This window comes from Hakea prostrata, chromosome 3 (genome assembly GCF_041222555.1).
Source record: "Hakea prostrata isolate BN-2017 chromosome 3, UWA_Hpros_2, whole genome shotgun sequence".
In the NCBI taxonomy this organism is placed as follows: Eukaryota; Viridiplantae; Streptophyta; class Magnoliopsida; order Proteales; family Proteaceae; genus Hakea; species Hakea prostrata.
The window spans coordinates 65535357-65563091 of NC_142602.1; the positions used below are offsets into that span (position 1 = coordinate 65535357).

The window sequence follows — 27735 nt, forward strand, 5'->3', positions numbered from 1 at the left end:
AGATTTTAATGAGGGATCCTTGTCTTGTGATTGTAGTATTATTCCTCTGCTTAAGAGTGTTCCTGTACATGTTCCGATAAATTGTGTAAGAGTGTTCCTGTACATGTTCCTTAACAGCAATTTTCTGTTATTTTTCAGGGGAACATGTTGATCGAGTAGTTAAGTGCAATGCGCTGGGTGTTGAAAGGAAGTCATGGCTAGAGAATTTAATATAGTCAAGCGAACAAAGATGGGTCAAACAAACTCAGGTCCAATCTATTGCCACCCAAACTTTACATGGTTCTGCAATTTTGTTTTCTATTGCTAATGATAGCTTTGTTGAATTGATTGAATGAGCTGATGCTTAGATTTTCCTCACTGGTTCACATTGTTTAGATAATAATGTGTTCTTTTGGGGTATTTTCAGGTTCTCAAGAGAGAGAACATAGCCCATAGCTAAACATTCACTTGCAGCTACACGTTGAAGTGGTGCAAAGAAGATGAGAAGGTCACGACCTCTCCTTGTAAAAGAGCAAGATGATGCATTATTTTGCTTCCTTTTTGTTGCTTAGGAAGTGCAAAATTATTGGTCTCATCTACACACTCAACAGAGGCAAGTTTTTGTAAAATCGTTTGGTGGTGTTGAGAGCCTGTTCAGATCTGAAGTAGAAGCAAAATGTAGAACACCTGTATATCCTTATCTTGAGCTTTCTTTTGCCCGTGCTCCAAGGAAGAGTGATAACACAAAATACCATCAGATACTTGGTGTTTCAAAAAGTGCAAGTCAAGATGTTGGGGGTAATTGTATTACAAATTCTTCAAACACACAAAAATGAAATTGCAATACAATTGAGAGATGAAGATCCTTAGCCAATTCGGAGAGCTTGAAGTTGCAACCGAACGAACCACCGATCAATGAGGTTGAGTCACACCTTGAGTGCTGTCTTTAAGGTAATTGATGCACCCTACTACCAAGGGTTCTTCGCACCACCACCTCCAAGATAAAGCAACTTCCAACTAGATGATGAGGTAGTTCTTCTAGTCCCTTCAAGGAGCCAAAAACTAGAGTACAACACTTAGACAAATTCAAAGAAAGAAATTGATTTTGTAACACAAATAATGTGAGAGTGAGGAGTGTCTTAATTGCACGCCACATGCAAGGAAATGTTGGGTTTATATAGGCCCAAACCTCACCTTACACCCCTTAGGATTCTTAAGGCAATGAATTGGATATAATCCATTCAATAACCTTAACCCCACTCACGGTAATGGCCATGAATGGTCATGAAGTTGAAATGAGAATTGATGGTCAAGAGTTAGAATTTAAGTAAATTCCACCCTTCAAGTAAGCCCACCACACCACCATGATCAAGACTTTTAAGACCCATGACCAATGTCATGAAGAGCCTCATAACCAAGGTCATGAAGGGCCTCCTTTACTCATGATGCCTCATTACCACCCTTACCTCATGGGTCCCACACACTAACAAAATAATTAAATAAAAGAAATGCAAAAACTAATTTAAAACTTAATATAGATTCTTAATAAAAAACCTAACAATCCCCCACAAGTTTCAAAATTGCAAAAAAGGACACATGTTGTGACTGAATTAAACACTAAAGGACACATTGTTGTAGGTGTCTTTTGAACTTGAACCTACACTAGGTCTAATGAGACGTGCTACAAAGTACGGGTAGAGTCAAACTCCTTGAACCTTTCCTCATTAGCGTAGTTGACCGTCGCATCATCCATGTTCTAAAGGTCGACTTTTGGAGCTACCTTTTATATTACACATTGGACTTTTGAACCGGCCATGTCCCTTATCCTGGATTCATGAATTTTTAAAGAACTCGCCTATAAGTTTTCATTGGCGGCAGCCAAACCACCTACATCCACTTAGGTTAGTCTCTAATGTGCACCACAACTAACACACCCCCACATTCCTTGGGATTAGACTAATTAAGAGCTTCACTCAACATTACCCTTGTGGTAGTACTATTACCTTCATCTACACCCTAAAATGGAATAATTATAAATAGTAGCACTGAACCGGTCTTCCCATGACTTCGTTTGTACCCCTTGAACCTAATTCAGGTATTTAGCCTCTTCACATAGGTAGGGTATCCATCATGTGACCCGAGGATTAGGCATTAATCCCATTCCTGTAGATGCAATACACAAGTTCTTGATAGATATAGCCTTTGTGAACATGTCAGCTTGATTCATTTCTGACTTCACATAATCGATAGCTATCATTCCTTCATCTATGTACTGTCACACAAGATTGTGTCTAAGGTGTATATGCCTCCTTTTACCACTGTACACCTTATTCTTTTTGAAAGATAATAAGATGTCAACATGGCTTCCCCCCACATATCAAGTGGTACATTAGAACTCAACAACATAGAGTTCATCATCTCTTTAAGAGATCTATTTTTCCTTTCTGCTACCTCATTTGATTCCGGTTGGTAAGGAGTGGTCTTTTCATGGATAATTTTATTTTCCTCACAAAACTTATCAAGATGAAAATACTCAGTCCCTCTATCGGTTCTAAGTCTTTTAATCTTCTCGCCAAGTTGATTTTCAACTTCCGTTTTGTAAGATATAAATGCCTTTCTGGCCTCATCCTTTGATTTGAGCAAATATATTATGGTATATCTAGAATAATCATCTATGAAGGCGATAATATAATTGTTTCCCCCCTTGACTCATATGACTTATAGTCACTTAAGACACTATGGATCAATTCCAAGAGATCACTCTTTCTGTCCATAGTCTTGTGAGGCATTTTGGTTAACTTAGCCTCCACGCAAGTTTTACACTTGTCCTTGGGAGATTCCATCTTATTGGTGATCATCCCTAACGTGTATAGTTTAGTGATATATTTCACACTCCTATGGCCTAACCTACCATGCCACAAATCAAAATAATTAAACAAAACTACAAAGTAAATAGAATAAGAGCTAGACTTTTCAATTACAACATATGAAATACTAAGAACAAACAAACCCTCACTAAGGTATCCCTTTTCCCACAAATACATTTTCATCATTTGAGCCTATGGAATAGGAAGAAAACATCTTTTCAGTTTTTTCCCTTCTTGAACCTACAATTTTTCTTGAAATGGCCAACCTTTCCACAAACAAAACAAGCCAATTTCTTCTTCTTAGAAGACTCATCATACTCTTGATGACTTTTCCTCTACTTGTTTTTCTTGTTGGTTTCCACCAAGTTCACTTTTAGGCTTTTTTCCCCAAGGATTATTTCACCATTGTTTTTGAACCGGTTCCTTTCTTCAATCTTGATCCTTACAACCAAATGGTCTAAGGTCAGTCCTATCTTCTTATGTTTCATAGACATCTTAAAAGCATTCCATGAAGGTGGAAGTTTCTCAATCAAGGCACCGGTTACAAATTCTTCAGGTAGGATCATTTTTTCTTTTGCTAGCTTCCTAACCACAATTTGAAATAAATCAATTTGGTTGATATGGTGTCACTATCTTTCATAGAAAATTTAGAAAGCTAGCCACCAGGTATTTCTTTGAACCAGCATTTTCAAGAGAATACTTCTTAACCAAAGCATCCCAAATCGAATAAGCATACTCTAATGAATTATACACATGGTATAAATCATTAGATAATGCATTCAAAATTAGAAGCTCTAAGGTACTAGGTTTTTGTTTTGCAACTCTAAGGTACTTGAGATTGAGGTCACTTGGTTCTCCTTTAGTTCTTCTTTCTTTGGCCATGCAGTACCTAGTTCAACAGGGATTCCTTTCACTTGGATTCGTCCTGTGGATATACAGTATTGTTGGGTCCTCTTCCTTTCTAGAGTATACTCTGGTAAAGTCTTAAGCTATGTTTCTTTCTTGATGTTTATAGAAAGAAATCTTCTTTCTCAGAGTTTAGTAGTACTAATCATGAAAATTCCCATTTTGCTAATATTTGATTGATACAAGGAATGATTTTATGGGGCCTATAAAGTTAGACGTGTGAACTTGGGAGGATGGTTGGTTGTTGAAGGATGGATCAAACCTTCTCTATTCGATAGCATTCCCAATGGTCAATGGAGATATACTTATGGGCTTCTCTGCCTATATTTAAAATATAAACTAAATGATTGTGTAGAATAAAATCAATTTGTATCCCTATATAGAGGGGGGGTATTTGATATCAATACTAGTAATGTTGTGGACCACATTGCTTTATTTTGTTTTTGGATTCATCAACAAAGGAGAAACTATTTAAATTCCTCAAAACCCTAACCCGAAAATCCATATTGTAGGTCCAAAAACCCGGAATGGGGGTAGTAGAAGGTAACTATGGTCATCCAAGTTGAGACCATTGGATTGGTTTACAAACTAGTAGAAGTAGATGGAGATGATGCTAAGCTGGGAGTTCTGTCAGAATTTGGAAGAAGATCTAACTCGGACATTGACGAACTTGGTAGATTGATCAAGAATAAAATACATGTGGAAGGTTTCGAAAAATCAGGTAAGACTCTTCTATATCAAGGTGTCAATTGGTACAGTTTTGGTACAATACCAACTTTGAATACTGAAAACCAGAACTGTACTGTACTGAATTTAAACGGTACGGTACGGTTTTGGTATTTGCAAAAACGGTCCGGTAGGGTTTCGGTACAAAATCGGTATGGGAAAATGGTTTTAACATGGTTTCTAGTGCGGCCCGGTACGGTTTTGTTACAAAATCGATTTCACACACCAATCAAAATAACTACTAACTAGTAAGATTATTGAGTCACCAAATGACCAGACTAACTACTAACTAGTAAGATTAAGGTTCAGCCACTAATCTAACAAGACTAACATTGAAGTCGAACCAACCCAAGACATGGGTTTTGCTGATAGGAGGAGAATGGGCTTCCTTGGAGAGTTCCAGCTTACGTTTTACATAAAAACCCAGAAAGGGAAGAGCAAGAAGAATTCAAGAGGGAGAATAATCTCTACCAAAAATCCACCTCAGTCCCCACTGCTAAGTTTTAAATATCCTTAGGTAGCAACCTTCAGAACTGCAAGCATCTCTCTTCTCCATGCAAAGGAAACTGTACTTAGCCTTGTAGTATCTGTGTAGGAATTATGTGGCCCAACACATGTTATTATTTTACTTGCACATTCACATTGGACATTTGTAAGGTTATTTTGATTATATGTGGCATTTATTGTTTATGATGATTTATGTGGTTATTTGGTCCATTGGATTGTTTGAACTGATTTTATGGTTGATCATCTGGTTTAACCACATTGTAGTCCTTGACTTGACCGCATCCATCATAATGTATTATTGTTTAAATATACATTATTGGACTATGATGGGTTTGAGGGGTGCAAGTTAAAATTGCTCAGACTATGGGAGATATGAGGACTATCTCTCTATGGTTAGTACACTTTGAATCTGTGGAGTCCATCCATGAAAAGATTATGTGTACGTTGAGTGTTGATCTTAGTGACTAGTGCTCCATTGCCAGTGACTTGACAATTGCGAAAGTGTACGCGTACCTACAGACTGCTTTTTGAAAGGATTTATTGATAAAATGGTTTTGCAAATTTGTTTTTATTTATTAGTAAAAACTTATTTATTTTCTTCTCTATTTGTTGCAAAACCAATTTGTTTTGTTTTATTAATGGCAGTTCTATAATTTGTTCCCTAATTCTTTTGGGGCTTTCTAGTAATTGTCAAGATAAGCCTTAAGGGTATTCTGGATATGAGCATTAGTGGGCTAGCATCTCACTTAGGGTGGACTTTATGGCTGGTCATCTCCACCCTAGAGATATATAAATCTCAAGGTCACACATGCAAAGGGAGAAGAATTATTTTCAGAAGCTCAAAATACCTTGTAATGGTATACCTGTCCAGCTGGGGTGAGCACCCTGATTGCTTGTGAGATCCTTAGCATCGAACGTGTTTCTTCTTGTGATTTAATCTTCAAGTCTCATCCTTCATTTTTGCTACGGTGGTGCTAGATCTTCTTTTTCATTTTATATCTTCTCTACAAGGTTGGATTTATCTTCGAAGAGGTATGTTAATTCTATCATGAGTTTGTCAAATAATATTTATTATTTTGTAGATTAATTCTTCTTGATTATATCTTTTAGCTATTTTTTATAATAATCTGTTCTGGGGTCTCTCCTCTTGCAGGAGCTCCATGAACCCATTTCACCAGATCAATCCCTTCACCAAAGGCCTCATCAACTGGTAATCGGGTTGTAAGGATCTCAAGTAGCACAACTCCATAGCTATAAACATTTCCTGGTGTTGTGACTTGCACTGTATATGCATATATATTCTGATTCAGAAATTAAAATAAATAAATAAAAGTCTGATGGAAAAGAAGTGAGCTATATATGTGCAATAAGTATACAATATTACTCCAGAATGACAAATCAGATATTAAGGAAAATTCTCCAAAAGTACGGCATAAAATTTATTTTTAAAAGAAATGATGGAATTGTGAAAGTATTGGATTATTTGAGTACCTAGAGGAATGTAACCAAATGAACCTGCCACTGCGTTGATACTTGCAGTGCCCCTTGATGGATCCAAGAGTTTAGATATCTAAATCTCCCCAACCACAGGCTTTGAATTGGCATTTAAAAGGATGTTACCTGAAGAGATATCAAGATGGATAATCGCTACATGATGAAGGAAATCCAACCCTTCTGCTACTCCGATGGCAATGGAGAGCCTTGTACGCCAGTCAGGTACATAATCAATCTTCATGGTTGAGTTATGAAGAAGCTGAGCCAATGTTCCATTGGGAAAATAATCATGCAGCAAGAGAACATGATCTTCATAAATTATGAATCCAACTACGAGATGTAACTAAAACTGTACAGAGCATTGTTAAAATGCATACCAGAAATCTCCAATTTGAAGGGGAATGCGGGCAGAAGAGTGGAGATGGAGAGGAAGAAGAAGATAACCCTCAAAAGAAAAAACACCAGAACAATTTGGGATCAACAACGCGATTAATTAGAGAAACAAATTCGAAAGCAAAAAAAAAAAAACAAAACAAACAGAGATCTTGAGAAACTTACCCGAAATTCATTAGAACAGAGAACAGCATTAAGAATATATAAAATAAGTGGATGACTTGTCTTCTATAACAAGCTACCTTAAACCAATTTCTTTTCCACACCATAATGTTTGAGGTGTTTGCTTGAGATATAATGCTGACAGATTTCTTGATGACCTCTTAGCCATGTTTGGTGTAGTTAGGAAGTGTTTCTTAGCTTCTAAGAAGCCTGCAGATGGGATTATTGCCCGAATATTTCCCAATTTGTTCTCATCGTCTGGTGAGGTGACATTACTTATTTCTTTTTTTTCTGCTCTTGAATACAGTTCTTGATCTACTCAAAAATGTAGAGGTGCAAACTATTATTGGACCTCAACGATCTGCAGAAGCAGAGTTTGTGATAGATCTTGGTGACAAAGCTCAAGTGCCTATAGTATCTTTTTCCATAACTAGTCCATCTCTTGCACATAGAAGTCCTTATTTTGTTAGAACAGCTCAAAGTGACTCTTGTCAAATTAAAGCTATTACTACAATAATTCAAGCCTTTCAGTGGAGGGAAGTAGTTCCAGTATTTGAAGATACCGAATATGGAAATGGATTTGTACCATACTTGATTGATGCCTTGCAGCAGGTAGATGTCAAAGTTAAATATCGGATAAGTATTTCAATTACAGAAACAGATGATCAGATTCTGGAAGAGCTGTACAAATTGATGACCATGGAAAACAGGGTTTTTGTGGTGCACATGACAGCAAGAAACTCTCTTGTTTCTTGCTTTTTCTTAAAGGCAAAAGAAGCAGGAATGATGAGTGAAGGGTATGTGTGGATTGTTACTGCTGCAACCATGGATCTCTTGGATTCTTTTGATAGAGATGTCATTGAAGCAATGCAAGGTGTCTTGGGAGTAAAGCTTTTATTCCAAGATCAGAGAGGCTTGATAATTTCTCGTCTAGATAGAAGAAGGCATTTCTTCAACAGAATCCTCACTTAGAAGGAGCTGATCAGATGGATGCAACATAATATCATAACTTCTCCTATCTTGATCTTTGGAATGTAAAATGGAAATGTTAGATGTGCATAATTTTGTAAATGTTCAACCTTATTGTTTTTCCCTTGGAAGATTAATCTGGGATATACATACATTACAACTAACGAGTTTATAAATTATGTGTAGCAAATCTTGTTTATGATTCAAAATTTTCCATTCTTTAAGGCTGTGATAGTAGGTGGGATCCAGATAATCCAAGATCATAATAACCAACATAAACATTTTTTTTATTCAAAGTTACTGCTTTAAAATATAGGTGTTATGATTTAAATGTCTGGGTATGACCTAAATTTAGAAATGCATACTTTCTAACTATCATGATTTATGCATTCCTTTTTTAATCCAAGTTTTCTCTGTTTGGGTATTACCAGAAGCAGCCATCAAATTTCTTTCAAATGAAAACTGAGTGCCCTTTGGTGGTTGCAAGGAAAATTAAAGGAGAGCTAAATGAAAGTTATCCAAAGAAATATAATTAGGTCATTGAGTTCAGTGTTTATATTATTTTGTTTTGCATACAAATATTTTGGATTTTGAAAGTGTAAAATAAAAATTACAGTTAGAAATATCAAACTAGATATAAATATGGTAAGAAATTTGAAGATTTTCAAATTTCTCTTACTCCTCTTTTTATTTTTATTTTTTATTTTTATTTTATTTATTTTATTATTATTATTTTTTAAATACGTTAATATAAGAGCAAATTTCTATTGCTTTCCTATACTGAGCCTCTATTTACTAAATTTTCCCTATTCAAACTTTCATATCTCATACTTAGCCTTTTAGTAGCGCTCACACACAATCAAAAAAATTGTTAGTGCAACTTGGAAAGTTGATGGATTAGGTTATTATAAGTAAATAAGATTGATGCATTGGATTGAATTAGTTGCGTTTGTGGATTAAAACCCAAGAAAAAAAACCATTTTAATGCCAGAGGATCAAATATCTTACTAGTGACATCACTTTCACCAACACTTACTAACAACCATGGGTTCAAAAAGCTTATAGGATGAACTCGTTAACAACTGTACTGAGTTGGAAGTTGGAACATATAATTGGGTGAAAATAGGTTTAATGTTTAATTACTGATATTTAATCTTGACCAAAAATGTGTCTCAATAATTTCATGGTTGATGTATTGAATTTTGTAAAATTTTGTTATACTCTTTGGTTAATCAAATAAAATAACAAAGCAGATTCACTTTCAGAATCACGATAACCAAACACTATTTCAGACAGATTCACTTTCAGAATCAGGGTAACCAAATGCTGATTCTGATAGATTCACTTGCCAGAATCAGGGTAACCAAACACGATTTTTGTTAGGAATATGACTCTATAGAACCTAATTCCACAGACTCATGATTCCCTAGAAACATGATTCTGAACCCGATTCAACAGAATTGCGGAACCAAACGCCACCTAAGGTGGCTCTGGACTGGAGCTTCTCCTTCTTCTCTCGCTTCTCCTTCAAATTTGTGTATTTTATTGAGTGATTTGTTGGTTCAGAAGGTACGCTTCGATGATGAGGAGTGTGAATGTGGAGAAGTCTTGGTCGTTCCATATAGACAATAAGGAGAAGATGAAGAAAGAGGAACTCGCAGCGAAGCTTCCGTCGATGAAATGCCCGAAATATCGGTGGTGGAGGGATGAGATGGAGACCATGAGGTCTAAATCATCTAATTCTTCTGCTAACAAGTCTATAGAAACAAGATGGTGATGACGAACTGACGAAGGTAAAGTCGAAGATGAGGAAGAGAAGATCTATTATGGAGATCTTTGTTGCTTCTCCACAAATTGAAACTGCTAGATCTCAGTCAAGACCGTGCACATAAAACGGTGAGTTATTTCAGTCAAGACCGTGCACAACACCGGTGGTGGTTCCTGAGTGAGAGTGAGATGAAGACGATGAGAGAAATAGAATGAGAGATTGAGAGATGAGAGAAGACACTGAAGAGTGACTCAAGAGTGGAAAGTGAAGACACAAGACAGTGAATGAGAGATTGGGAAAGAATCGTAGGTAGGGAAAACTAAATGGAGGAACAAAATTACATATTAACCATGAATTCAGTACGATACCGGTCTGTACCGCCCGTATGTGCAGCTGAATCTGGTACCGGACCGAACTGAATTTTCAAATTGGGTTTCGGTCCGTACCGTATGAATTAGGATCGTTGGTTTAGTTTAATTAATTAGTTAACAAAATTGAATCATTCCACTCTCGCATTACTATTAAGAAGTTGAATTATAGGTGGCATATCTCCCTGAGATCGACCCATTAGCTACACGATACTGTACACTTGTGGTTATTTTATTTTGCAAACAAGTTTTTGGCGCCGTTGCCGGGGAGATATTTGTTCATCTTATTTTTCCCATTCTTAGGTAAATCGAAGTGTTTAAAAAAAAAATCAAAGATATTACTCTTAACTTGAGTAGAAACAAAAACGTATAGTAGTCCGTACCCCACTCAAACCTATACAACCCTCAGATATGCCCTACGTGATATCGATTGTTTTGGTGGGGAAACCATTATTCCTTTGAACGAGTATTTACGATGACCATGGGAGACATACTTCTAGCTAAGAGTCTTAGGGATAGATTTTACCCAACTCGGTCTGCACAACCCTCATGTATACGTTTACCTGACGTAAGGGGTAACAACTTTGAACTTAAACCTAGTTATCTGTCTATGTTACCCCAATTTCATGGGTTGTTTGATCAAGATGCATATATGTTTCTTAGGGAGTTCGAGGAGGTTTGTGTCCTTATGAATGTATAACAACTCACTGATGATGCCGTAAGACTACGGTTTATTACCTTTGCATTAAAGGACCAAGCCAAAAAGTGGCTTTATAGCCTACCTTTGAATAGCATTACCACATGGGAACAATTCATTATCCTATTTTTGAAGAAAAATTTTCCTTTTTCTAAGACGAATAAAATAAGAAATGACATTCTTCAATTTCGTCAAAAACCCAATGAGTCTTTTGGTAAGGTAATGGAGAGGTTCCAAAGCCTCCTCCAAGAATGCCCTCATCATGGTTTAGAATTGTGGCATTTATGCCAAATAATTTATGAGGGTATTGATTATCAAACTAAGCAACTTTTGGAATCTATGTGCCTCACAGGATTTATATAGTTCACTGATGATTCCAAAGCTTGGGAATTTCTTTTAGACCTAGCAAATAGAGCTAGAGAATGGGAGTCAACCCAAGAATCTGAAAGGACCAGTAGGGGATATTTTGTGGATAGCCAAGTTCATAAGGATGCACAAATAGATAGTCTTTTGAAAAAGCTAGAGACTTTGGTAGTAAAAGTTGTACCCCCACAACCAAATCAATCACATTTTTTTTTTTTTTTATTTTTGATACGAAAGAGAAAAACTATATTAGCTAACAACAATTACACATAACATATACAGGATCATTAGCCGCAGTGTTTCCTAAGGAAGATTTTAGAGCAATACTAGTGATCCATTGTTGGATCATAGGAGAAGGAAAGTCACCGAACTTCGTCTTTGTGCTCTAGTAGCCAAGTCCATTAATTTATCTATTACATTTAACGTCCAAAATGATGAAGATGGTTTGGGTAGGAAGTCCTTAAGAGGCCTATGGTTACTCCAGACTTCATTTACTTGTAATCCCATAGTGTGCATAGCATTAAGTCCATTGTGCAAACCAACTAGAGTTGCCTTCAACGAATCTTCAATATATATTCTTCCAAAATTGACAGACTTTATATGTCCATCTACTGCAACTCCCATGCTCCAACCTGCCACTTTTACCCGTTTGTTAAGAATCCCTGCACACATTAAGACAACATTAGTATTCACTGGTATGAAATAACATACATTTCTTATCATATGTGTGGCCAGCAACTCATCATCTATTGGTTCTACATGTGTTTCCTCCAGCTGACCAACAAGTCTTGATTGGAGTTTGAGAGAAGTGACCCAAGCATTAATATGACCCAGTACTGACAATGGATCCAGATTACTATTTGAAAACACCTTCCGATTCCTTTCTTGCCATATACAATAGCACGTGATTATTAAGACAGAGAAAGTCCATATAGCCGATTGCCTATCCATTTGGTTTCAGATGTTTTGACACATCCTTAACAGTGATGTGTCATTCCATCTTTCTGTTCTTAGTCCCAACGGGCCAGCTGCATGGATTCTCTTTGCCCAATCGCAAGAAATCAGAAGATGCCAGGTGGTCTCTCTTTCTTTGCCACATAACACACAATGTGGTTGACTATGGATCCATTGTGCAATTGTATCTCCTACCGGTAACCCATCATTCAGTGTACGCCAAAAGAAAATTGTAAATCTAGGATGAATAGGCAATTTCCACATGAACTTCCACCACCCAACCGTGTGATCATCCAGTGGTGTTGATCTAGATTCAACAATTGCCCAAAGAGCTAATTTAACCGAGAAATCCCCATTTTGGAAGACTACAACTTAGCTCTTTTACTTAAACAAGGGTGGAGGCTGATTAAGCGACCACAAGCGTTGTGGGCAAGAATTCTCAAGGCTAGATATTTTAGGAATTCTTCGATTTTTTATCCAAAAGTAGGGAAGAAAAAAGGTTCTTGGACTTGAAATAGCATTGCGAGTATATTGCCGCAATTAAGGAATATGGTGTTGAGGGAAGTGGGAAATGGAAGGCAAACGTCGTTCTGGTTTGATCCATGGAGGATCCCCCCCCCCCCCCCCCCCCCCCCCCGCCCCCCCCCCCCCCCCCCCCCCCGGGGGGGGCCTCCAAAATTCACCACAATGTGGTTGGGTCTACCAGACAGTGTACCACCACTCTGCAATCAAGGCACTCCAATATGTGCAACAAAGAAAAATAAACAAAAACGCAATGCACCAGAGTTTACGTGGTTCGGCCAAATTTCCTACATCCACGGAATAATACCCAACCTAGGGTTTCGTATATTACTCAATACACTCTTAGATATTTTGACTGCTACAACAGTCCAGGAACACCAATCCCTGTTATAGTCTAAAATGCAATTCAGACAAGGGCACCAACCCCAACCCCTAGACAAGCTCCAACTTGCTAGGTCACATTATTTTGATCTGCTACAACATCCAGAACACCAATCCTCGCTATAGTCTAAATTGCAATTCAGACAAGGGCACCAACCCCAACCCCTAGACAAGCTCCAACTTGCTAGGTCACAATGTAAACCAATAATTCAAGTTCCCCAAATTACATTCATGAGCTAGATTCTTCATCACTAAACATAACCTAGAAAATAATAGACAATCACTTGTGAATACGGGTTACCTCAACTTGTGTAAGATGCATGGTAACAATACTTGTTTCTCTTTTTCTCCAACTCTTTTTTTTTTTCTTTTCAATCTTTTTCAGTTTTCTCTCTTTAAAAAAGCCATACAACCATGTTCCCTTCTTTTCTTTCTTTCTTTTCTTCTCTTTCACTTTCTTTCTTGTTCAAAAAACAAAAGACTTCTTATTCCCAAGCTCGATCTCCATAGCCAACCAACGCTTCTGGTTCGACCTCCACGCTATTCCCAAGCCCTCAAAACGTCCTCTCTTTTGCTGAGTTTGCTCTCCTTTATAGATTAATTTAACTATGAGTTTGAATCAAACTCGAGTTCCTATCCGACTTAAACAAGAGTGTTTTAACGTACAAATCGGACTAACTTCTAGATCTCCAATGAACAATCCCACCGTTGGATTTGAAGATCAAGAAGTCGTGAAGCTCTCCTCCAAAAATCACTAATCGGACACTGATGACCATCCGATGAAGAGGTTGATCAAAACTGGACTCAGAGTTTGAGTCAAACTCAGAGTTCCATCTGACTTAAACAAGGAGTGTTTTTCGTACCAATCGGACTAACTTAGAGATCTCCAATGAACAATCCCACCGTTGGATTTGAAGATCAAGAAGTCGTGAAGCTCTCCTCCAAAAATCGGCTAATCGGACACTGGATGACCATCTAAGAGGTTGATCAAAACTGACAGAGACCCTCAAAACGATTCTTGAGTTTTCTTTATTTGAATTGGATTCTTTCTCTCGAACCTTTTTGTGTGTTGCTGTACCATATCAAAACCCACTTAAGTTGCCAACAATGACAACACCTTCATTTTAGGCCAATGGAACAACAATCTCCCCCTTTGGAATTGTTGGCAACTCAACTCTTTTCTTTTCTCTCCTTTGACAACAAGTACAAAGGGTGCTTTGTGCTCCCCCTACCATAGAGCTCCCCTACATAGACTCTTCCATAGGAGTGCCACCGCACCTTCCTATCCTTGGAGAGATGACGTTCTATGTATTTTCTCACTTACTCCCCCTTGGAGCCACAACCCCAAGCTTTACTCTTAATCTCAAAACTTTGTTTGGACAGTGTTTTGTGAAGATATCACCACTTGATTTTCTGTGAGAACAAACTCCAAACTCACTTCACTTTTTGACATGGACCACATACATGATTTGAAGGCCTTTTAATCTTTGGAAGATCTCTCACAACTTCCCTTTTACTGAGCTTGCAAGATTCTTGAGATTTATATGCCCAATCTCCTATGCCATAACAAGCTTTCATCCTCTTGACTCACCATGCACTGTCTTCACTAGTGTTTGATAAGACATATAAGTTTCCGGTTGTTCGTTCCTAAAGCCACTGCTTTGCCATTTTTGGCTTCTTGATTTCACAACCTTCTTTAGTGAAAAGAACTTCATATCCACCATCACATTTGGCTCACACTAAGAAGATTGTGTTTGAGCCCACTCACATATAGAACATTATTGGATTTTAACTTTCCTTCATCCACTTAACCGAGCCTCTACCTTCAATCTTGGCCCCATCATTGTTGCAAATCTCACTGAACCACCTTTCACTACATCAAGGCTTGAGAACCTATTCTTGTCACCTCGTCATATGTGTGGAACACCCACTATCAAGTATCCAAGGTGTCTCGCTACTATGAGCCTTGAAAGCTGTTTGAACTACCAAGGAATTTATCATTTTCCCTTTTTGTCCTTTCTCAACCCAACGCTTTATCTCGATACATCAATAAGTTCCCTCGATTTTCTTTGAATTGTTTGTGTATGTCTTTGAGCTAGCTTTTGGGGAAGGTTTATCTCCTTCTGAAGGAAGAGCCCAACAATACCTTGCAATATGTCCCAACTTGAAACACCAACATTCTATTTTAACCTTATCCAATGGAGCAACGTTTATGTTGTTGAATGCCACAACCTTTTGTCTTCTACGTTTCCACTTTAGTCCAAAGTTATTGCATCCATAACAATACCATTAAACCTTGACCATTAAATGTTTTATGATAAGCTCCAGATAGCCTTCTTTACTCATCTGTTGGTCTTCAATATTGGATTCTTTTGGTGCTCCTCATCAAGACTCATTGATTTGTTGTATTTCTATTTCCATTGGTCTTATTTACATTTGAAATTCCCCTTTGAGTATCCAAGACCTAATATGAGGTGACCTCTCAACACCAAGATCTCATCTAGTACATTATCTCTTCCAAGTAGAAGTAAAGTGAGTAGTCCGCACTTGATTTTCAACTGCTTGTCCTAAAGTTCAATGTAACTGGAGTGGATGATGTGGTAGCTTCTAAATAACTCCTCTTTTGTTCTCCTTCAAGTTCGATCTTAACCTTCCAACTTCTTTTCAAGTTCTTCACACTCTTCACACTTAGAGAGGTAAGATGATGAGTCATTTATAACATGTCAATCACTATTGTCTCAACCCTTGTTGTTGTCTCGATTTTCGTTGATTCTTCATTTCTCATTTTTCTTCCTTTCCTTTTGAGATCAAGCAGCGGTACAACTCACCAACATAATCAATTTCACCTTCATGTCTTCATATATCACTTTTCTTTAGTTGAGGTGATTCATCATCTTCAATAGCCATAAATAAACCTCATCCTTGAGTCATTGTCTTCATCCATTCTTCTTCAGGAGTAGCATTCATCTTAGTCAAAAGACTTCTCCTTTTGAAATGCTTCTTTTCTTTTTTTTCTTTCCCTTCAATCTTTCTCTCTTCCTCTTCATCTTCCTCTTCATCTATGTTTCCTCTCTTAGGACATTTAGAGGCAAAGTGTCCTATTCCACCACAACTGACACTTAGCTTTCCCTTGTGTTTACCTGTCCTTTCTTAAACTTTCTAGCTAAGTGCTATAGTTCATCATCAAGTCTTCATTCTTTTTCTTCTTTGACCCTTAGCTTCTTCATTGCTTTGAATGCTTCCTTCTCCTGACCCTTTTCAGTCTCATCTCAGTTTTGTGTTCCATTCTTCATCATAGTTTTATCCAATCTTTGCTTCTTCAATGCCGCTTTTCATATTTGCCTCGAGATCTTCACATATCACATTTTCAATTTTTCTCCAACTCCTCCGATGGAGTTTACAACCTCATTTACTTTGACCATGTAGCTGTCTATGTCTTCTTCTTCAGTCATCTTAAGACTTTCAAATTGTGCTCAAGATTTGCGGTTTGGCTTTCTTAACTTTGATGTCCCCTTCATAGATGCTTATCAACCTCGTCCCGGACTTCTTTAGTCGTATCACAGTCCATTACTTTAGCCATGACTTCTTCATTCAGCCCGGACATGATAGCATTTAATGCCCCGAGATTGTGTGCATAAGCCTTTTTGCCTCATTGTCTATAAGCGGAGCTACCGATTCCTCATAGCCATTAATCACAGACTCGCCATACATCATACCCTAGAGATCCAATGTATATCCGCATTCTTCTTTTCCAAAAACATATCCCGTACCATCAAAAATAGAAAATTTCCCAAAGTCTTTGGAGCTGCCTCCACTTGTGGCCATTCTTACAAACTCTCTGATCAAATCCCGAAGTGGTTACACTTCTCTTCACGGGAACTTGGCTCTGATACCAATTGTTATTCCCAGATTGACACTGAGAGGGGGGTGAATCAGTGTCTTCAAAAATTCACCACAATGTGGTTGGGTCTACCAGCATGGTGTACCACCACTCGCAATCAAGGCACTCCAATATGTGCAACAAAGAAAAATAAACAAAAACGCAATGCACCAGAGTTTACGTGGTTCGGCCAAATTGCCTACATCCACGGAATAATACCCAACCTAGGGTTTCGTATATTACTCAATACACTCTTAGATATTTTGACTGCTACAACAGTCCAGGAACACCAATCCCTGTTATAGTCTAAAATGCAATTCAGACAAGGGCACCAACCCCAACCCCCTAGACAAGCTCCAACTTGCTAGGTCACATTATTTTGACTGCTACAACAGTCCAGAACACCAATCCTCGCTATAGTCTAAAATGCAATTCAGACAAGGGCACCAACCCCAACCCCCTAGACAAGCTCCAACTTGCTAGGTCACAATGTAAACCAATAATTCAAGTTCCCCAAATTACATTCATGAGCTAGATTCTTCATCACTAAACATAACCTAGAAAATAATAGACAATCACTTGTGAATACGGGTTACCTCAACTTGTGTAAGATGCATGGTAACAATACTTGTTTCTCTTTTTCTCCAACTCTTTTTTTTTTCTCTTTTCAATCTTTTTCAGTTTTCTCTCTTTAAAAAAGCCATACAACCATGTTCCCTTCTTTTCTTCTTCCGCTTCTCTTTTCTTCTCTTTCACTTTCTTTCTTGTTCAAAGAAAACAAAAGACTTCTTATTCCCAAGCTTCAGATCTCCATAGCCAACCAACGCTTCTGGTTCGACCTCCACGCTATTCCCAAGCTCCTCAAAAACGTCCTCTCTTTTGCTGGAGTTTGCTCTCCTTTTATAGATTAATTTAACTCTGAGTTTGAATCAAACTCAGAGTTCCTATCTGACTTAAACAAGGAGTGTTTTAACGTACAAATCGGACTAACTTCTAGATCTCCAATGAACAATCCCACCGTTGGATTTGAAGATCAAGAAGTCGTGAAGCTCTCCTCCAAAAATCAGCTCAATCGGACACTGGATGACCATCCGATGAAGAGGTTGATCAAAACTGGACTCAGAGTTTGAGTCAAACTCAGAGTTCCAATCTGACTTAAACAAGGAGTGTTTTTTCGTACCAATCGGACTAACTTAGAGATCTCCAATGAAAAATCCCACCGTTGGATTTGAAGATCAAGAAGTCCTGAAGCTCTCCTCCAAAAATCGGCTCAATCGGACACTGGATGACCATCCGATGAAGAGGTTGATCAAAACTGGACAGAGACCCTCAAAAACGGGATTCTTGAGTTTTCTTTATTTGAATTGGATTCTTTCTCTCGGAACCTTTTTGTGTGTTGCTGTACCATATCAAAACCCACTTAAGTTGCCAACAATGACAACACCTTCATTTTAGGCCAATGGAACAACAAAATCAATCACATTTTGTTAACAAATCTGTTGCTATATGTGCAGGGTGTCAGTCTCCTACACATGTAATTGAGGAATGCCCTAGCTATTCTGGAGGCCAACACGAAAATGTTAGTGCGATGTTTCCAAACCCGTATAGTAACACGTACAATCCTGGGTGGAAAAATCATCCTAACTTTTCATGGTCCCAAGGGCAAAACCGAAATGAATTAAGCAATTATTCCACACAAAATCAATTTGGTGCTCCTCAAAAACAAAGTGCACAATTTTTTCATAATCAAAATGTCCAGTTCCCTCAAGCCCCAAATTTTCAAAATGCCAATTTAGCTAGGCCTATCAATCCACCTATTGTGCCTCATATGCCTCTCACTGCACAAAATCAATCAATACTTGGTTTCAATAGAGGTAATAATCCAGAGTTTTCTCGTCTCTCTACCTTAGAGAAGAATATGGAAGTACTTTCCAGCACATTCATGACTTCTATGCATAATATGGAAAGACAAATCTCCACTCTTGCAAGTGCTTTGTCTGAGCGAGAAAAGGGTAAAATGCCTAATCAACCTGAGTTAAATCCTAGGATTCAGATTCAGCAAAGACCATCAAATTTACCAAATCAAGTCAACCAAGTTGATCCTCCCCTTCTTCTTTAGCTTCAATAAATTATGTGTCTGCATTGCGAAGTGGGAAAGGGTATTTAACATGTGAGTCACATATTAATGAAAAGAGCAAGATTAGTGACCACTGTGATGAGGAGAATGTTCAAGTATCTCCTAATGAGGGTTTGTCTGAGAAACCCATAGAAGTTGAAGATGAGTAAATTACTGTAGTAGTACCTAAGTTTGTTGAACCATTAGCTGAAACAATGAGAAAAGAGAAATTTTCAACTGAGAGTCCTTATTTTCCTAAGGCCCCTTTTCCCAAATATCTAGTTAATAAGAAGAAGACTGCAACTATGGAGAAAATTTTTGATGTCTTCAAAAAAGTTGAAGTGAATCCCTCTTTTAGATGCCATATCCCAGATCCCTACCTATGCAAAAGTGTTGAAAGATCTATGCACTCATAAAAGAATCACTAGCGTTCCCAAAAAGACATTCTTGGCAGGTAACATCAGTTCCATAATTACTCAACCTATAGCAGCCAAGTATAAGGATCCTGGGAGCCCCACCATAGCTTGTGTCATAGGCAATACACACATTGAACATGCTTTAATTGATCTTGGTGCAATTGTGAATCTTTTGCCTTACCATGTTTATAAGCAACTAGGATTGAGAGAATTGAAAGCAACTAAAACTACTCTTCAGTTGACAGATAGGTCAATTAAGATTCTTAAAGAGATGGTTGAAGATGTTTTATTGAAGGTGGGAGAATTTATTTTTCCAGTTGATTTCATTGTGTTAGATACTAAACATTTTTCAATCAAGGATGAAATCCCAATAATTTTAGGAAGACCGTTTTTGGCTACTAGTAATGCTTTAATCAATTGTCGCAATGGCCTCTTATGGTTGTCTTTTGGAAATTGAACCGTGGAGTTTAATATGTTCAGGATAGGGAAACAACCACAAATTGAAGAAGAAATCAATATACTTGAGGAGTCTTTGGATTTTCCTAATGATTTGATTACCAATTTTAAGATTGAATTTGGTCATGAATTTCAAGAATGTTTGGATATGTTGGATGGTGATAGTGAAACCTTCTTTTCTGAAGTCTCAAGTTTTCACATGCCTTTGGAGCCTATTAAACCCTTATCCATCTCCATCTCCATTCCTAAACCCTCAATAGTTGAAACTCCAAGGTATGCCCTCTTTTGCATTGCCCTTATTCTTCTTTTCATGCATGCATTGAAGACATTGCATTACTTAAGTGTGGGGGGAATACCTTTGGCTTCTTTGTGAATTTTAACTTTGACTTTTGGTTTGTGTACATACTCTTTCAATTGCTATGATGTGTGAAATGAGAGTGATTTTGGTACCCATCATGAACACATAAAAACCATGTTAAGAAGAAGGTAACTTGTATGTATGTTGAGATAAGAATTTCCTTGGAAAAATAAGAGGCCCTTAACTTGAGGCATTGGACCATCTATGGGTTTTGTGGGTCCTTGTTTCTTTGGCTAGAGGTTGAGATCAATCTTTTGCATGGCATGACAAAAGTTCAAAAAGAAATGAGAAAAAAGAAAAAAAAAAAAAAAAAAGTAGAAAGTAAAAGTTGAATTTCTTAGAACTAGATAGGGCACTCCGACTCAGGAATCGAGGTGACTTGATCGAAACTCTTAGGAATGATATTATTGAAAAGAACTCTCGTATCACTGTCTATGTGGGCATATGCAAAGCAAAGCTACAAAGTAACTTGGGTTTCTGGTGTTTGCTCCACCATGTTATTCATGCCAACCGTAGTAGAGTAAAGTAGAGTTCACTACTCAAAATAAAAAAGAGAAACAAATGCAAGTGTCATCAATAGAAATGATTGGTCAAAAATACTTCAAAACCTTAGTCCTTGGTCCTCTTATTCTATTAGTGGTTTTGCTTAAAGGAGAGGTGTACTTGAAAGATGTGAGTCTTTGATTGAGATATATGCTTAGTCTCAAAAATCAATATGGGGTAATAAAGTTCAAGTGTGGGGGATCTTAAATCAATGGTGAGGAAAATTGTCATAGCTATTGATTTTATATAAGTATTTACCAATTGTTAAAGTTGAAATTTGCAATGTTTTATTTTGAGCTGAATTGGAATTTTGGATGTATATTTTCTGCAAACATCCACAAGACAAAACTCGTCCTCTAGGGGTAACCTAGTGGTTTAAAGGCTTGTTGCACATGCTAAGTGTAACCGTGATTCCTACAAAAATGAGATTTTATTTTGTTGCATTAGTTTCTTACCTGCATTTGTATTTTTCTTTTATTCTTGCTTGAGGACAAACTTAATTTAAGTGTGGGGGAATCTGATGAGCACATTTATGTGTGAAATCTTAGGGCATAAAGCATGCATTTTACATACTTTGAGTGAAGCTACCTTGGGTTTTATGTTGTTTTTGCAGATTTTATGAATTTTTAGGATTTTAGCGAATATATGGAGTTTTGGGTATGAAACATGCAATTTTACACGTCAAGAGGTCCGTTCAAATTCTCAAGTGCGAAAGTGGGCCTAATTTGGAGCATGATGAGCTAGAGATACAATTATGTGCCAACTTGAGAATATCTTGTAAAATTAGATTAAGATTTTTATTTTATTTTTCTTTATTGTAATTGAAAATTGTATGGGGCTTACAAGTAGTCAAAGACTAGGATTTTCTATTTCTTTTAGAAGATTTTATTTATTTCTCTAATTAGTTTTTTTTTCCTCTCTCTCCCCACTTTCTATTTTATTTACTTTTTTATTTCCTTAATAACCAACCCACTTATATTTTTGTTAACAAAATATATTTTTTATTGTTTTTTATTTTCTTTCTCTTTCCTTTTCCCACTTTGTCTCCACGTTAACTTCTGATGCGTCCAAAATCTGCTCGGCCCTTGGATCTCCACGTAATGTCCTGCAAAACAAAAGCGTCAGATGTGGCCCGACCGCTGGGGTCGGGAGTCCACCTCCGAAGGCTAAGTCAGTTGATGAACTTAATCACAAACGGCTCTGCTAGAAGCACAGAGCTAATGAATGAAGAAACGGGAAAGGTGATCTAGATAGCAGGACGCTGATAGTTGAGGTCTATCAGTATGTATCTGAACCTGAGTCTCAGATAATATTCTCCTTGATCAATTGATCCGTCCCTCACCTTGTATAGTAGTGAGGTTTATATAGAGTGTACCTTCGAATCTCCTTCGTTGGATGCACTCGAGCCTTCTTCGGGTAGTCGTTGGATCTTATCAATAAGACCCGTTGAGCGATAGACTTCTACTAGTTTGGGCTAGTAAAGGACTCTCGAGATAACCGTTAGGTTATGCGATAGTTATCCCTTTGATGATGATTATCCGCAGCCGTCGGTTTGAGTCTGCTTGTCATCGGGGTGATTACCCTAATCCATAAGTAAGATTAGGGCACGCTTGCGTGAGAATAATCTTTCTTCTTCAGACAAGCCATCTTACGGATCCGGTTCGCTCGGGAGCGATTCGGTTTTCTCCGTCTCGACCGGGGTCGAGGGTCGGACCAGGTGTGAACCCGGTCTGAACATAAACTCTCCATATCCACGAGCCCCCTGCACCAAGCGTTCGGTTGATCCCGAGGGTTTGGTTTTTAAGCTCGGGGGTTCGTCGTCAAGTGATGATCTCTGCGTGCTTCATTAAATGTCATATCACATTTAATGCGGTGGTCACTTTTCCTCGAGTGTTGTGAGTGTAAGGCCACATGTCTCCGTTGCGGTTGATCCGTCGTGGCTCACGTCATCCAAGCGACGGTTTCCGAACGCCTATTTCGGATTCGTGAGTTCAAACTTTCAAAACGTCTTTCAATCTTGATCGTCAATTTTGAATCAATCTCGATCGTTCGGATTCCCGAACACTCGTGCGGGAGTTTTAAAAGCGGTTCGTTGTCTTCGTAGGTTTCATTCTTCCTGTCTGGAATTTGAACCTTTGTCGTCGCTTCGCGCCTTCCTCGCTCTCAAGCTTCCGTCTCACCTGAATCGGTAAGTTTACTGATCTTTTCTTTTTGTAGTTTACTTGAAACGAGTAATGGCGGACGATAGGGCTTCTTTAGTACCCCATGTTGGTGATAGCGTGATGCTTTTGCTTCTCCCCCTCCCCGAACAGTCGGATAGTGATAACAAAACCCTAACCGTCCTCCGCGGGAGTTCGCTGAAGTTTCTCAAAAAGGTTTTGAAAGAAAAACCGAAACTTCTCCTGTCCTTGTCGAGTCTGGATCTTCCAAGATCGTTGATTCCTCTAGGCAACCTCAAACCTCCGGGTCCAATAGTGGGCCTGGCTCCGTTCCCCTCCATTTATAATGGAGAAACTCTTCTTTCCGCTGTCCAAGATTTTGACCTTCCTTCCTCATATCAGAGTTAGGGCTCCCCACCCCGATGAGAGGGTTGATTCATCCCTTTCGGGTGAATTTTCTCTCAGTACATAGATACACCTGGAAAGCGGGGTTCGCTTTCCTTTTTTAATCCTTTATTTTCCGCAGTTTTGAATCACCGGAACATTTGTCCCGGAATGCTCCTCCCCAATAGTCGGGGTCTCATCGTCGGCTTCTTGGGTTTGTGTTTTGAGCTTGGCATCACGCCATCTCTTTCTCTTTTTGTACATTTTCATGTTCTTTCTATCTCCCATCCTCCCGGATGGGTCTTTCTTTCCAAACGCAATAGGGCTGAACTTGATTGGAGGGGCAGCATCCTCGCCAAAGGAACTTGCCCTTCTAACCACAAAAGATGGCGCGAACGATATTTTTTTTGTCGAGCGCCTCCATCAGATCTTAACTTCCCGACCACTTGGAGATGACCGACAGGGTCACTCGGGATCCTGAGAAAGCTGCAGAGTGGAGCTCTCTCGCTCTTGCTCCTTCGATCGCCAGGGAGTTTGAAGCCCTGGATGACACCTCCCTTGTGAGTCAATCTACAAGGTAACGGTCTTTTTGCTTATTTATGTTTTCATAATTTCTTATGACTTCTTCTGATGTCTTCCATCTTCCCAGGAATGCCGTGTTGAGCTTTTATCAACACATGGAAGCATTGAGCCGTGTTGGTCGCACCAGCTCCTTGCTGCAAACTTGTGAAGAGAAATTGGCCAAGGCCAATTCCGAAATAGACCACCGATGCAGCCATCTTGTAGAGCTGCAGAAAAGCATGAGGAAGAAGTGACCTCCCTCAAGGAAGCCCTTGAAGCTTCAAGAATTCGTGTCTCTGCTGCCGAGCGCGAGGCCGGAAGCAAAAGGCAGCTGCCACGTTGTTTGGTGACCTCCTTGAAATTAAGAGTAGGGATCTCGAAGAACATCTGAAGTTGGCAATCCCTAGCAAGCCTGAGCATATCAAGCCAAACCTTCGGAAGGAGTGCATCCGGAAATACCTGGAGAGCGTACCTTTCTCCGAATTGCTAGGTTTCTACAACATTCGGGCTTATCGCATGGGGGCGTAACGACGTTTGGGAGCAGATCCTTGGAACGATCCCCGACTTCGACACTTGCTCCTTTTCGTGAGGTATGCCACCCGGAGGTCTTCGGGAAAGTTGGTATGGATCTCCCAGACTGGGCCCAGGGAGTAGATGATCCTTTTCCAGCTGACCCTCAATATGAGGCATATCTAGATGACGAGCCGGCACTTCCAGAGGAGAAATCACAAGCCGAGTCTCAAGTTGTTGCTGTAGAGGATTCAGCCGATGACATTCTTGAGGAAGGCTCTTCTCAGGATCCTGAGAAAAGTCATCCCGACCAGGGTCCCTCGGGCAACAATGAAGAAAAGGCTTAGGGTGTTGTTCCTTTGTAAAGATGTACCCTCATTTTAATGAATAGACATTTCTTTACTCATGTTGGTCTCAAATTTCCCCATCTCTTGCCGAAGTATTGCCTTGAATATCAAAGTATTAATGATAAAACTTATCACTTAACTCTTCATTCCTCGCCGAATAATGATCTTGTAGAAATATTGTGAAGATGCGTTTCGGGAAGATGCGTTAATCTTCCCCACTACTTCATTTATTGCAAAGTCCGCACGTTTCCCTTCTGCGAAGTTCAAACGTTTTCCTGCTTTTGTGTACCATTCACTGTTTCCAATGAATCGGAAATACCTCCATTATTTTAATGGCAGTGCGACGATTGGAGGTTTCTCTGCACCAGGTGCTCGCTTCCACATGTTCCCATGTGGCATCCCTTCGACCGTTGATCTTGCTTTTTACGGATTTCGAAGCGTCGTTTCGATCTGGGTCGTCGGTTGTCCTTAGCCTTCAACCGTCGTCTTATACCTGAGGCTATTTAAAGCCTTCGTGGGTACCCTCCATCTATCCTGACTTCTGCAAGATAGATTTGCTAAAGTGCCAAAGCAACCTTTCGTCCTTCGGCCTGCCTCCGTATTCCTCGTACTTCGACGACAGCTCTATCCATTTCTGAACAAGTGAGTTTTAGATTTCTCATCTCCTTCCCCTTTTTCCCCAATAGTAAACTGTACAGTAGTTATACTTGGGGTTTAGTTTTTTGGTCAGTCAGATGCTTTAGAAAACTAGGGTTTTCCCATTGTTGCTGTTGTTTTATTTACGTATCGATACGGCTGTTTGTTTTTTTGTATAGTGGCTCCCAAGATCAACCCGGACTTTATCGGAGCAAAATCTCGCAAGAATATCATTCCGTCGGTGGTGATTGGGGCCGGTGCGGTGGTTTCAGCTAGTGAATCCTCCAAGCGTAAGGCGGCTAGCTGGCGGTGGATCTTCAAGTCGATTCCCGCAGCTTCTGTTGATGCCGTCCCTGCGCCTCCTTTGCCCGAAGTGACCGCTCGTCTTTCCCAGGAAGATCTTGATCACTCCGTTGCCGATGGTCCCGGCGGCAATCCTGCTGGTGAGCCTATTGGTGAGCCTGTCGGTGCACCCCCGAAGGAGACTCTTCGGGCATCTGAGGCAACTATGTTGGCGTCTGATGAAGGTGTGGCCCCAGCAGGAGCTGCTCCTATTTCTAACTCCAGTGCTTGTTTGGCATCCTCCTCCTCTCCTTCTGAGTTGGAGGATTTTGCTACCAGGAAGCGTCGTCGGACGACAAGTGATGAAGCTCATCCTTCTCTTGGTGTAGTTCGTCCTTCTCTTGATGTGGCTCATCCTTCTCATCCTTCGCCTGAATTAGTGTCAAACGAGTTTGACAAAGCGTTGGAATGGTGTACTGCTGCTCGAATGACTTTTGAGAGCGCAGTTCTTTCCAAACTTCCAGATGAAGTCTTTACGAAGTCACTAGTGATGTAAGTCTTTCTTCATTTTCCTCTGATTTTGAAAAATTACTTTTCTGCTCCTCGCTAACTCGAAAGTTGTTTGCGGGAGTCTTCTTTGTAACTTCCACAACCAAGTGGAAGCGATTACTAGACTCGATAGGTTGAGCAATGAAGTTTCTAGGCTTCAGAGAATCTCTGAAGCTAAAGATGTTGAGATTGCTCGCCTTCGGAATCTAGCTTGGGAGGTGGCGGGGAGAAAAGAATTCGATGATTGGTCGTCTTCGGTCAGATTTGGATGATGCCGGGGAGAAGATCCGGCGACTGGAACGGACAGTTGGAAAGTCGGGAGCTAAAGGATCCGAAACATTACCCGAAAGGCAAGCCGTCGTTCCTTTGCCCGAATCCCTTCCAACTGATGTTCGCAGAGCTCGTGTCTTCAAGTATTTACACGATAAGCCTTTTGTTGATATGTTGAATGCTTACAACTTGCGGGCGTACCGGGATGGTGAGAACGAAGTATGGGAATCAATACTAAGGAAAGATCCTCATTTTGATACGACTCCCTACGGTCTTGTTTGCCATCCCGAAGTATTTACCAACCTGGGTATTCCTCCTCCCGATAGGACCAAGGATAAGATTTATCCTCCACCTTCCGATCCGAGATATTATGCAATATCTGGAAGATTCTCCTGTTTATTCTCCGGCTGGAAGAAGTCAATTATGACGAGCTTGTGCCGAATGCGAGTTTGGTCGAGGACCATTCTTCTCCTCGGACAAGTTGGGCAAAGAGTATGAAATTGCAGAGGATTTTCTGAATATTGGAATATTTTTGTAATCCTCCTTTCTTCTCTTCTTTTCTTTGACTCCTCTCAATGGTTGACTCATATGTTTGTTCTAGCAAAGTCGCATCGATCTTGTATGACTTGTTAACAGTCACCTGTAATGACCTTCTTCTTTGATCGAGATTGTATCCAGCTCTTGTAATTGTTTTGATACTGGCCTCTTTGGATCTTCCGAAGAAATAAGAAATTACTTTATCTTGAACTTTGCTAGCCACTTGAATCGTCGTTGTATTAGGTCTTAGTTGTCTGAAACAATGCCTACACTTAAGGATTTCCGGAGAAATACAATAAGTCTGAGAAGGAACTCACTCGGGTTTTAAACCGATGCCTTATACTTAAGGATTTCCGGAGAAATACAATAAGTCTGAGAAGGAACTCACTCGGGTTTTAAACCGATGCCTTATACTTAAGGATTTCCGGAGAAATACAATAAGTCTGAGAAGGAACTCACTCGGATTTTAAACCGATGCCTTATACTTAAGGATAATTCAAAAATTCAATAAGTCTCGAAGGAACTTACTCGGGTATTAAACCGACGCCTTGCAAAAGGAACTCACTCGGATTTTCATCCTATGCCCCGACTTAAGAAAGTTCAAAAGATTTTCCATAAGTGTTGAAGTGTTGAAGGACCCACACGAATTTTCATCCGATGCCTTATAGTTGGATC

At 39.2% G+C, this 27735-nt stretch overlaps 1 non-coding gene across 1 annotated transcript; it reads right to left on the reverse strand.

Annotated features, from left to right (window-relative positions):
* Positions 1-10998: 10998 nt before the first annotated feature.
* LOC149022785 (small nucleolar RNA R71) lies at positions 10999-11105 on the reverse strand. Its single transcript, XR_016172627.1, has one exon. It is a non-coding gene; the product is annotated as a small nucleolar RNA R71 (small nucleolar RNA).
* Between the last annotated feature and the right edge of the window lie 16630 nt (positions 11106-27735).